The 14,265-nt window shown below is 38.1% G+C and overlaps 1 long non-coding RNA gene across 1 annotated transcript; it reads left to right on the forward strand.

Moving 5' to 3' along the window:
• The first annotated feature begins 9,141 nt into the window (after positions 1-9,141).
• On the forward strand, positions 9,142-10,801 carry LOC131678017 (uncharacterized). The gene is made up of 3 exons (XR_009303537.1): positions 9,142-9,247; positions 9,321-9,449; positions 9,511-10,801. It is a non-coding gene; the product is annotated as an uncharacterized LOC131678017 (long non-coding RNA).
• The last annotated feature ends 3,464 nt before the right edge of the window (positions 10,802-14,265 follow it).

Below are 14,265 nucleotides of genomic sequence, written 5' to 3' on the forward strand. Positions count from 1 at the left end.
GAAGGTGGAAAGGGATGATCCGTCGGGAAAATGCCCACGAAGAGTAGTGGGTGATCCTACTGTGGAAGTCGAGGTTTGTACGCATAAGTTTACCGAGTTGAAATCGTGTTTGGAACAGGAGGATGATGAGGAAAAGAAGGTTTGTTCCACTAGAATGGTACACGTCGGTATGCGTTTAATGACTGTGTTGAGGGACTCGCGGGGGTCGCCCAACTTGCACAGTCAATTGCAAAATACGGTGGTTGAATTAGCGGAGGTTCTTGAACATTTCTTTCTGGGTTCTGCTTCGTCTTTGCAGAGTGATCAGCATGAGGGAAATGATATTTTAGCTCTGTTGGATGCAGACAAAGCAGATGAAAATCCTAGACCGAGAGTTTCCGTTCTTAGTCAGGATGACCTTGATTGGATCCATTCGTTGCAAGCGAGAATTACGGATCTAGAAGCCGATTTAGCTCGACGAAGAGAAGTAAAAGATGCTGCAACTCAAACTCTTCCCGATCATGCTCAATTTACTTCATATTCACAACACCCCGATACAAATTTCAGAACATTTCAAAACTATAATTTTCCGCCAACAAAGCCTTCCAATTCATTCGATACTTCATCTAGTTACCATAATTTTCAAAATATCCCAGATCGTACACTACATTCTAACAATATACCAATTCCCAACAATACATACAATATTCCCTATCATCCGGCGAGAATTTCTAATCCTACTGGAGCAAATCCCGAGATGTACAACCATGCTTCGGTTATCCCATCTTTCCCTAAACGAAATTCACCTCCCATGTATAGTGGTGTTCTACACAATCCGTACCCCGCACCGTACCACAACCGTCACACTCTTCCTGTGTCCAAATGGAACATCACTAAATACAGTGGTGACGATCAAGGGCTGAAGCTAAATGAGTTTTTGGAAATTGTACAGGCTTTATCCCAAGCTGAGCATGTGTCGGAGGTCGAGCTTTTCGAGTCGGCTGTGCATTTGTTTGTTGGTTCAGCGCTCAAGTGGTATATGGCACAAAGAACCACTGGTAGGTTGATGAATTGGCAGCATTTGGTATTTGAATTAAAACGCACCTACATGCACCCTGATTTGGACGCGTTGATCAAAATGAAAATTTACCAGCGTCGTCAACAAAAACATGAATCTTTCCACGAGTACTATTTCGAAATCGAGAAACTGTTCAGAACCATGAGTGTTCAGATTCCCGATTACGAAAAAGTACAGATTCTACAGCAGAATATGCGAGTAGACTACAAGCGACAAATGACATTTATTCCGATAGTCTGCCTTGAAACACTTGTTGCTGCTGGACAGAAATTAGATGCATTAAATTTCTCGGCATACAACAAGGTTTTCGGGACGTACTGGAATGTCCAAGTGGTCGAAAGCTCTGAAAACAATTCGAAGAAAAAAAAAACAAGAACCAATCCCAGACTCAACAGGTGATAGATCAAACCGCAGCAGTGTCTCAGGTCAACCAAAATAGAAAAAATTCACACACATCCACTAATTCGTCTCGTCCCAATCAACTTCCCAACAAAAACAACCAATCCTTACCGAACACCCAAACGAGTCAAAATTCGTCTCAAAATACCGCCCGACCAGACCCGGTCGCGGTGCCATCTGGGTTCAATTCTCGTCCACAGTTCACGTTGGAAGAATTGATAAACACGCACATTTCCCCACCGGCCAATACCTGTTACAATTGCGGGAGGATTGGTCATCACGTACACGGAAAGAACAAAATCAGCTTCATTGCTAAAACCGTTTTCTGTTTTTGGATTAGTTAAATTTAAGAAAAAAATCGATAAAATAACTAATAGCTTTGTTGTTATTCAGCTCGTTTGTTTCTAAAAATATTTCTTAAATTTAAGAAATGTATTTAGTTGAATGAAACCCTGGACACAATCCAGCAAAACAAAAAGTAAAAATACAACTTGCTCATTTAACTATGTGAGCGCTTAAAAACAGCAATTCGAATGAGGTTTTCAACTAAACAATGGAATAAAATTATTTTTTTCCTCTTGAGTTGGAGAAGAATCTGTAAAAATACAGCACATTAAAAAACAAGAGCCTTTTGTAGGTTTTTTAATCAAAATCAAAGCTGAATACTACAAGTAAATCTTTTATTGTGAAATTGACGCTTTTCAGACAAACAAATATGTTTCGTTTGTACCTGGCTGGTGTGCGGTTGAATGTGATCTGTTTTCCAAAAAGTAAAGGTAATAAAATCAAGATATTGGTTGAGTATTACGATATTTATAGATGATATTGAACTGCGAAGAAAATTTATTTCAATAATGTTTCTGTCTATCAAGAAACCAGTAGAGTAAAATGTTTGCACAAGGTTATCCAGTTTGTGGAACGCTGGCATTCCTCGAATATTTTCGTAAGTATTGCCTTCATATCAAATATCAAGTGATAGCACATAATGTTTGGCAATATCAGTGAACAAACTTATTAATCCATGTTCAAATATGGAAGTTTGTTGGTTTTCAGCTGTATGCTTATTACGTGGCAATATGCAATCTCACCCAAGCTAGTGTAACAAGTAGCAGTGTAATTGTACTTCAGTCAGTTCTAAACTGTTCATTACGTCAAGATCGTCCATCGTACAAAATCTGGTTAATAAGCCCATCAAACCTTTTTGAAAAGGGCGACAGTATAAGCAAAGTTACACGATCTGAGTTTTCAATAATTTGATGGAGAAAACTCGTCTTAGTTCGAGCCCAGCGTATAATGGGAGTTTGTCAGAAAACATGGGAGTTTTTGTGAAGAAAATATGGGCAATGCTTCAATGGTTTTGATACTATATTGTGTGGGAAAAACCTGAAACTCCATATTGTTATCGATTTTGTTTTTGCATTGGTTCTAAACCAATGTAGTGTAGAAAAGACACTTATTTTACTCAAGTAAGAGAAAATGTCGGTGCTACAGCGATGTAGCTCACAGACAAAACCGAATATACCATAGCAGATACCGTGCCATATCAAATAAACAGGCTAAGAGTATGTACACCACAGCAAGCTTGGAAACATGATATCAAAACCGAATTCACCACCATTTCTTTGAATGTTATCACCTTTAGTACCGCCCTTTCCAACTAGCTGTTTTCATGTTACCAACTCATGTTACATTCCTAGACGAGGGTTCTAAATTTATTAGTCAAAGCTAAATCTCATGATTTATTATACATCAACTAGGGTAGTTGTCAGTAGGACATTGCATTTGCTTTAGTATTATCAAAATGATATGCTATGAATCGAAATCGAAATATGACGAAACACATTATAATTCCTCAATGGTATTGTAGCTCTGAAACTTTAAATATGGTATACATCCCAAATATACAATATGTATATTTCGTGTTTTCGACAAACTTGCAAACAAACGATTTAGTAGACCATTTATACTGACGATGCAATTATTGGACTGATGTGAGCTATACTAATTTCACAATATTATACCTACATGCAAAAAATAACGGAATGACAAAGTTAAATACAGTTCATTGATAGTTCTCAGCCTAAAGCTTGTAGCATTGCACATCGTAAACGAACTGAGTCGACGACTTGCAAAAAACATCAAAATCTGCAAAAGCAATAATTTAATGCGATAATTCCAATAAAAATGAACACATTTTAAGTCCTTACCAATATGCCAAGTTCATTACAACAATGCAGAATAACAAAAAACTGCTAACGACACAATTAAATATATTTATGATTAAAACTGTAGTAGTTAAGTGTATTTAAAAGGAATATAAAAATTATATTTAATATAATAGCAGCTCAAAGTCAACTGTTTGCTATATATTGCAATTGCATTCATTTTGTTTTGTTCCAATACTGCCTTTGCAGCAAAAAATCCCTTTTGTTTGTTCCCTCTTTTGCACCTTGCTACCCACTGAGAAGTCAAAAAATTGTTTCATTATCGTTCAACACGGGTCCAACGTTGGACGTCTGTTGAACGGTTATTTGGACGTCGTCAAACATTGGTCCAACGAACGTCCTTCGTTGAACGATTTTGAAACCAACCGTTCTTAGAGGGTGATAAAGTTAAGAAAGAAAATACAGAAAAACTTGAATCTGAGTTTGTAATAGGTTTGTTCCAGCTGCAGAAGAAACTAGAAGTACTTCGAAGCAAACATGGCAGAAAACCGTTCCTGTATTCTTTTCTCTTTGTTCTTCTCTGGTAGCATACCAAAGTAAAAAGGAGCAAGTCGACACAGATTTTTCAAAAGGGCCGAAGTCGCAATGCACCCAAATGGGGTAAAACTAGTTCGAATAATCGGCGATGCTTTTTCAAATTTAGCATTTATTGTGGATATAGATTATTTCATTATTATATTTTTCCTAATGCATCCATGGATAAGTATCATCTTAATACAAACACCTGTTTTAATCCACCTAGTGGTGCAATTGTGCCTTTCTCATTTGTCCAAACTACGATACCATAGCTGGTTATGTTCAATAACCTGAAACACTTGAAATCGGTTGCGGATCCAGAAGGAGGGTTCGGGGGATCCGGAGTCCGCCATAAATTTTCAACTTGTTAAGAAATTTTAAATTAGTTTCAATTTTGAAATAGTTTAAAAATTTTCAAACCAATTTTTTCACTGGTTTTTATTAAATACGGTTATTTTGTATTACGTAATGTGTTCATTTCAAAATTCAAGTTTATTCTAGAGGCACCAGGAAATTTTATTGGGAGGGGTTTGATGGGTGGGGACTTGGGGGGATTTAGGGAAGTGTGGTATGTGATATGAGGGGCGGGGGGTGTTGATCCGCTACGCCCCTTTCAAAAAAGAAAACCTATATTAGTCAAAAAAGGCGGGATTAACCTTTCTATAGGAGAAAGGCAAAGAGAATTAAATTCCAATATTTTTTGGCCACTAGAAAATAAAACAAATCATTCGCCCGTTTCAGATCATGAATTCGTCCTTCTGAAAAGCGCCCTATATTTTTTGACAGCACCATTTTGCCCAAATTATTTCGCCATTTGATTTGTTGGTCCAAATGTTTTCGTCCTGGTTGGATAGTTTATGTCAATATTGCCCTTTACAGCTCTGAAAAAAGTCGAATATAACTTTTTGACTGCAGCGGAGATTTCATTATTCTGCGGAAAAAAAGAACTGTTATCGAGCTTCAATTTACGCCCCTAAAGCTAAACCGGGTAGGGTGCAGTGTTCAAGTAAGTATTATAAACACCTGCACGTAGAGTTTGATTACATCTCACTTTTTTACTACGTCAACCACGCACCAAAATGTAGGTGGAAAGCGGGAGCACTAGAGTGGGACACGGTTATATGAAAAATTTTTTTTTGCTCCGAGCAACTTTTTGGGTTACATTTGGGTCCCAAAACAATCGTGCGAAGTCTTAACTCGATCGGTGAAACTATATTTTTGCGCCCATATTTTTACATGGGAATTCGTATGGGAAAATCGATTTTCACAAAATAATTCCTTCGGGAGTCTCTCATTACCTCTTAAAAATAAATCGATATGTGGTTATAGTAGGAAATTTAACAGTGAAACAATGTCTCGAAAACTGCGAAACGATCTGACGCTTGTGCAAAAAGTTATTAAGCATAAACCGATTGATGGTCTGACGATTGATAAAAAAATCTATTTTCATAGCATCACTGTTGCTGACGGTCGAATTATATACAACTTTTTAAACTTTCTCGTATGTGCTACCTACTGTTATGCCAAATGAACTTGTGCCAAATGAACTTGTGCCAAATGAACTTGTGCCAAATGAACTTGTGCCAAATGAACTTGTGCCAAATGAACTTGTGCCAAATGAACTTGTGCCAAATGAACTTGTGCCAAATGAACTTGTGCCAAATGAACTTGTGCCAAATAAACTTGTGCCAAATGAACTTGTGCCAAATGAACTTGTGCCAAATGAACTTGTGCCAAATGAACTTGTGCCAAATGAACTTGTGCCAAATGAACTTGTGCCAAATGAACTTGTGCCAAATGAACTTGTGCCAAATGAACTTGTGCCAAATGAACTTGTGCCAAACGAACTTGTGCCAAATGATCTTATGTCAAACGAACTTATGCCAAACGACGTGCTCCCGTGGAAAACCAAGTACATTATATCACAGCTAAATCTAATAAATTATTTATTATTGATGTAATATATCCACAGTTTACAGAATAAGTTTGAGGATAATACACATTCGCCCTGGTACCGTTCGAATGTGTCAGGGTTGGCCTTTGTATCACCTCATGGCAAAAATACCTATAGAGCTTATTTAGATTCTCAAAGAAAAATACTTGTTTAGCCGTATTGTTTTCTTTGATTATAAATCATTTATTATAAACATTTTGACTCATTTTCACCTCTATCTTATAGTATTTTTGCCGCATAATGTCATAATAACGAAAACTCAGTTTGTTTACATTAGCGATTTAAGTCCTAATGAAAGATATATGTCGAAGTATTTTTGCTCCTGTTTGCTTCGGAGCAACTGCCATGTACTGGAACAAACCTAGCATTTTTTCATGTTTCTTCGGATGCAGGAACATCCGAGAGCTACCAAAACCAGAGATTCGCGAAGCCTTACACCAAAAGATACATTCGAACCAGCGATGCCAGATTTGAAGACATGTCTTCATTTTGAAGACGTTTAAAATGTTTTTAAGACATTTTTTACAACTTGAAGCCAACTTTTTTTTTGAATTCGGGCAGGTTTCTTGGCAGACATCTGGTTTAAAATCGATAACTGATTCAGAATCCTAGTAGTTGAAGACAAATGATGATTTTTTTTAATTAAATGTGAAGACATTTGAAAAATATACCTGGTATCCTTCAATCGAACCCAAAACAACGATTCCATTCAAGCAATGTAAACAAATACGATGGATTTAGTAAGTAACGCGTGGGTAGTATTGAGATTGAATTAAAAATAAATGCACGAAATTATGTTTACATACGAGAAATTATATATATATATATATATATATATATATATATATATATATATATATATATATATATATATATATATATATATATATATATATATATATATATATATATATATATATATATATATATATATATATATATATATATATATATATATACATATATATATATATATATATATATATATATATATATATATATATATATATATATATATATATATATATATATATATATATATATATATATATATATATATATATATATATATATATATATATATATATATATATATATATATATATATACATACATACTAAATAACTTATGATACAAATAAAATACAAGTAAAGTTAATCAAATTAAAAATAATAAAGCCATTGATCGACTGTCTAGTCTATCATTTTGTATGGCTGTTAGATGCGAACTCTTAACATTATAAAATTATCGAATAGTTTTCGTCTAATATCGTGACACTCTTCAAAAATATTAATCTTGAGTAATATCTGCAAAATAGCGAACTGTGCAGCATTACTGTTGTTTTTCACCAACTGCATTCTCGATATATTCTCGCGAAAATATTCTCTCTTGGGCAACGAAAAACATGTACATACACATGTAACGTAAATCAAGGCGTTTCCAAGTTGCATGATTGTGTATTTTGCGAAATATTTCAAAAAAAGAATTCATGAAGCATTCATAAAACTATAAGTTACTTGCTGTTTACACAAAACTCCCGATTACCAAAACTAGCAGATAAAAAAACTTGGTAAGCCTTGCAGCCTACAGACACTTCATACACAGAGTAGCGAAGTATCAAAAAATGCAGCCATTCGAACTGTCAAAAAGTGCAGCCGCATGAGCATGATAGTTTTGTGAAGGGAAGTGGAAGAGGTTGCCCATACAAAGCTTATGGGATCTTTCGTGATGCCAGTTTACATGCATGGTGAGACGACTAAATTCATCTCACTTTATATGACTTTTCTCACCCGATTCTGAGAGTCGACTCGGGTGAGGTGAGATTCCCCATTGCGGTTAAATGGGCGTCTCACGTCACCCGAAGTGATTCTTCAGAATTGGGTGAGAAAAGTCACGTAGAGTGAGGTGAGATTAGTCGTCTCACGTCACACGCCGCGCAGAATAGGGCCGTGTGTATAAAGTGCAACCAAGTTTACTGTTCTTCTCTCTGCGTGTCTTTATATTTAAAACATAATCTTTGGTTCCGAATGGAAAACCGAAAATCGATTTGTTTACATTTTGCTGTTAGGCCCAAAGAGAATAGTGAAAGAGACGAAGAGTGAAAATCAGTCAAAACGGCAACACTCCCTTTATGATGATTTCAACACTAGAATTTTGGCAACCGCTTCTACAGGCAGCACTTTAAATGACTCCTATTATATTTTGAAAACAAACCGTATGTCGATCGATGGATTTGTTTATCAAACGATGTGCATTTCGAAACAAAGAGATGAAATAATTCTAAAGCTTATTTTTACTCATACATATACTCTAGAATGCACCTTACAATCACGATTGAACTAAATTCTGACGAAAATTCAAATTTCTTTTTTGATAGAAGTACAATACTTATCTCCTCCAACTCAGGCATGAGTAATGTTTATTTACATTGCACGATTGGTCTGCTCAATAAGGTATTTTTGGCTTCACACTATTCGTCTCTTCCCCTATTCTCTTTGGTTAGGCCCTTTAAAACATTTGAGCTTGAAGTGACAGACCTATCCCAGTAAAGTTCAACCGGAAATGAGCCGGAATTCCGGCTGGTTCCAGTTCGTACACCGGCTCCAGTGACACAACCGATTCTAGTTAGAATCGGTTGTGTCACTGGAGCCGGAATACTAACTGGAACCAGCCGGAATTCCGGCTCATTTCCGGCTGAACTTTACTGGGATGTAGCAAATTCTGCTGGAGGGATGCCAGATACACAGATTAATGTGTGTTTCACACATTTTCAATGTTCTGCACAGATTTGTAAAACTGCATAGATTTCCAGTTGTCGTTTTAATGCGCAGATTTCTCAATTTTTTACCTCGCGCTTAATTTTTGCCCCGAGCAAAAACTAATAAAAGGTCCCCATTTCTTGTTTTGAGCCAAATTTAAACGTTGACCTTAACACAGATTTGCACAGATTTTTACATAGGCTGTGTACAGTTTTCAAAAAAATTGGCATCCTTGTTCTGCTGTATTTTACGTAAAAATTTCCATTAGTGATAAGTGCTATCAATATCATTGAAACCCTGTGCAACTACTCAATACACATGTTAATTTAGTATAGTTGTGAGTAGATGAAATTGTTAAAATTTTAATTCACATGCGGAAAAAGAGATAATAATTTTTAAAACGTTGACAGCACCAGCAGAACAGCTAACTTGAACGTAACTTTCCTCGCAGTTCAAATATGACGAAAACGGAAACACCAGATTCCCGAGTATGAACCACCAAAACTGGTAACGTGCATTTAATATGGATAGTAATGTGGGTAAGATTTGTTTTCCACGTTATGCTTAACGTATTGTACTAAAGAAAAATTATTTCCGTAGGATGTCGATCTGCGCATCTTTGTCCATGGTGCGTACGGTAAAGGATTGAACTATCTTGATGCTGGCAAGTTTTCGCGAATCTACGAAGCATCCATGACCTGTTCTTCTTCCATATCAAGCAGCAAACTTGTAGGATTGACGTTGTCTTCCAATATCTGGCTCAAGAACGAATCAAACTACTGAATGCTTCTTAGGATTGTACTTGTAATTTGTTTAATGGGGGCTTTAACCAGATGGTCATTCGCCCAATTGCTTAGGATTGTCATCAGCTGGATTACCAAGATGCAATGTGCTGCATGCGTATTGATCGACACCTGTTCTTTTTGTACGTGGTTTCCAAGTGTCTGGAACTGAATTCGCCCTTCCTGAAAGAGGTACTCAGTGAATCATGGCGGCTTTCCACCAGTCGGAACACCATAACACCATACGGCCAAGATGGATCTGAAAAAGCATCCCAATTGTATTAGTACAAGTGGCGGTTTCGGTTCAGTGGTCGACGATAAGTATGGTGTGACATACATTGTAGCCGGTGAATACCTGATATTCTTTCGAATTTCTACGAAAAAATCTTGCTGCTCACAGCTCGAACGTCTCAGTATAAAAAAGTTGTTTTTGTAGAACTCGGACCATTTCTTGCAGCAAAGCTTTCTCAATTCTCGAATAAGCGGATTGAGTGCGATGTGAGGCACTAGAACCTAATCCACACAAATAACATCCACCGTTAATAGCATAGATAACACCATGACGGGCTATAGCAACTATTGTGTATCTAGCTAATTTAAGCAATGACATCTTTGACGAGGCCGTTCACGGTTGTTCTCATTTAATCAGTTTTTTCACCAAGATATAACCAACGGTTTAGTCGTTCGCTATATATATGCTGAAAGGTGTTAGTAGCAAGATAAACATGAATGATAATCTATTATTCAACCGTTATTTATAAAAATGTAGCATAAATAGCTCTTTGAAATTAGCAAATTGAGGATTTTTTTAGTTGTCCTTCCTAAATAATAACTAATTAAAAACGAAAAATCATCTAAGGTTTTCGCTTTTGATGCTAATTTTCGTTCTCCATGTGCACTAAATATAAGCGATATCATGGTACTTTATCGATTAAGGATTTGAACTGTTTTATGATTTTAGATAGTTTCGTGCGGAGGATAAACAATACATACTCAAACCAACTATGTATATGGCAGACGAGCCCTTATTCTTCTCATTAGTCAGAATGTTACACAATTTCATTGATAACTAGGCGAACAATAAACCGAGTGTATGTTTAATAGGTATAAACAGCTTTGTTTTAGTCGTATATGTTTTTACTATTGATTTTAAACAATACAACTACTGATTTTAAAACAAATAATTCGAAAACGATTTTCTTAGTGGAAATTTGATTATCAACTGAATAAAATCTTTATTGAATTATAAGTCTAAAAAGCAGAAATATGTTTTATTAAAAAAACGCTACATTCAAAAAAGCTGCCTTAAATTCAAAATATTGACATACTAAATTTAACTAAGAAAGATTTTAAATTTAAAAATAGAATGGCTTAAGTTCAAAAGTGACATTTGTTGAAATCAACTGAAGAAAAAACTAAATGGAACAAAACAAGTCCCTAAAATTAATAGATTTGCATTAAAAATTCAACTAAAAAAGAGTTAATTTTAAAGCGAAAAAGTTTTGAATGTAGAGGATATATTGGTTGAAACCAACAAGAAATAGTACTAAATTCAGCAATAACTGTAGTTGAGAAGATGAAGAATGTGTCTCCGCTAAAAGTGACAGCATCTTTTTCTTGCCAAATCAACAGAAAAATCAGAAATTTCAACTAGCTTTTTAGCTCTATTCAGGAGGATCGAGAGCAACTAATCAAAATCAGCAAAATGAGAATTGTCTTAGTTGTCCTAAATATTAACTAATAGAATTCAGAAAATCAACTAAGGTTTTTGCCTCTGAGCTGAATTTTGGTTCTCCGTGTAGCGATGTGTAGACAGCCCCGGGGCATATTTTGCAGTACGTGCGGTCTTCGCGGTTTTTCGACTAACTATTGCCCGTTTTGTTTAAAAAACGGACCAAACGCGAACCAAAATCGTCGTTCGCAGACACCCAACGCGTAAGTCAAGACCGTTTTCTTCAACGTACGCCTCCACCTTACTGGGTACAGGCCACCAGAGATATTTACGCTGAATCTACAGAAATTCTTCAAATTACCTACCCTGTCCCCCACGATAACCGACCGTACGCACACGTAAAGATTTACGGTTACCCGGTACGGGCTCTCTTGGACAGCGGTAGCAATCACACGCTTATCAGCGAATCTCTTTTCTCTAAATTAAAATTCAAAAAGTTGCATCGCCCTTCCAAAAACGTGATTCTACGGTTTGCAAGTGGAGACGAACTGCAAATTAAAGGTCAGGCTCATCTTCCATCTGCCTTCCAAGGATGTGTAAAAATAGTTCCTACTTTGGTAGTTGCAAATCTGTCCATAGATTGCATCTGCGGAATGGACTTTTGGAGGAAATTCCAAATTCAGCCCGCAATGCAAAATTGTGGAGGAATTGAGTCCACTGCATCGGTATCTATCACCAAACACCCTAGTTCTGAAAACATTCTCACCGACGATGAAATCATGGTTATTGAAAACATAAAAAAACTTTTCCTTCCTGCTCAAGAAGGGAAATTGACCCTGACCAGCATCGCATCGCATCGTGTTGGGAGAGGAATGGAAAAATAAACCACCAGTCCGCCAGTTTCCATACGTGATGTCTCCGAAGACGCAGGATCTGGTAGCCGTCGAGCTGCAACGACTGTTGGGTTTAGGGATTTTGGAACGGAGCAACTCGGATTGGTCGCTTAACTGTGTGCCCGTCATCAAGCCCAACAAAGTTCGGCTCTGTTTGGACCCGCGCAAGATTAACGAGCGGACTGTTCGGGATGCTTATCCGTTGCCTCATCCCGGTCGAATTTTAGGTCAACTTCCCAAGGCTAAATACCTGTCCACGATAGACCTGTCTGAAGCATTTCTCCAGGTTCCATTGGACCAAGAATCGCGGAAGTACACGGCTATTCCAGTACACACGGATGCCTTTTGGGTTGATCAACAGTCCTGCTACGTTAGCACGACTGATGGACAATGTCCTGGGCCACGGGATGCTTGAACCGTACGTCTTCGTCTATCTCGACGACATTGTTGTGGTGACGGAGACATTCGAACACCATGAACGCCTTCTAGTGGAGATTGCACGTCGCTTAAGGGAAGCAAACCTAAGCATAAACCTCGAAAAGTCTAAGTTTGGAGTGTCTGAGATTCCCTTCCTGGGATATCTCCTTAATACAGACGGTCTTCGAGCCAACCCGGAAAAAGTTCGTCCTATTGTCGAATACGAACGGCCCAATACCGTAACAAAACTAAGGAGATTCCTAGGAATGGCGAATTACTATCGGCGCTTCATCTTAGACTTCAGCGGGGTGACCGCTGCACTCACAAACCTTCTGCAAAGCAAAACGAAAACCATCCGTAGGAACGATGACGCCGAACAGGCATTTTGCGAAATCAAAGAGCGGCTGATATCTTCACCAGTCTTGGGCAGTCCTGATTTCAGCAAGGAGTTCTGTATCCAAACGGATGCTGGGGTTCTCACACAAGAACAGGATGGGGTAGAGCGGGTCATTTCATTCTACTCCCATAAACTGACAACGCCCCAGAAGATCTACCATGCTGCAGAAAAGGAAGCGCTTGCAGCCATTCTCGCCATCGATGCATTCCGTGGGTATATTGAGGGTTACCATTTCACCCTAATAACCGATTCTTCCGCGCTGACCCATATACTCAGTACAAAATGGAAGGTCGGGTCACGATGCAGCCGATGGGCGTTGAATCTGCAGCAATTCGATATAACCGTCAAGCATCGCAAGGGCAAGGAGAACGTGGTTCCGGACGCCCTCTCGCGAAGCATCGCAGCTGTTCAAGAATCGTCGTGGTACGCGTCAATGTCCGACAAAGGGGCTCGCCGGCCCGATGATTTTGTAGACTTCAAGATCGACGATGGTAAACTCTTTAAGTTTATCACCGTGAACGATAATCCCTGTGATACTCGCTTCGAGTGGAAAATGATTCCCCCGCCCACCGAAGCTCCAAATATTCTTCGACAGTACCACGACGATTGCTTTCATCCAGGCTACGACAAAACCCTTGCACGGATCCGTCAAAGATTCTACTGGCCTAAGATGGCAGTTGAAATACGGCGGTACGTTCAACAGTGTGGAATGTGCAAGGAAGTCAAAGCTTCTTCCGTCCCTTTTGCACCTGCCATGAGAACCATGAAAATTGCCACCCGCCCTTGGCAGATCGTATCAGCGGATTTCATTGGCCCTCTCCCTCGCACTCGTCGAGGTAGTCAGCACATTTTGGTAGTTTGTGACTACTTTTCGAAATGGGTAATGGTTCAGCCTGTGAGGAATGTCAGTAGTGCCCCCATGTGTGCGATTTTGAAAGACCAATGGTTCCTGAGAAACTCGGTTCCTGAAGTGATAATCACTGACAACGGAAGCAGTTTCATTTCCAAAGAGTTCAAGGAGCTGTTGGATCGTTTCAAAGTTGCCCACTGGCTCAACTCACGATATCACTCACAGGCAAACCCGGTCGAAAGAGTCAATCGAACTATCAATGCTGCTGTCAGGACATACGTGAGGGAGGACCAACGCCTTTGGGACACTCGTGTGTCGGAGATCGAGATGGTTTTGAATATCAG

This window comes from Topomyia yanbarensis, chromosome 1 (genome assembly GCF_030247195.1).
Source record: "Topomyia yanbarensis strain Yona2022 chromosome 1, ASM3024719v1, whole genome shotgun sequence".
In the NCBI taxonomy this organism is placed as follows: Eukaryota; Metazoa; Arthropoda; class Insecta; order Diptera; family Culicidae; genus Topomyia; species Topomyia yanbarensis.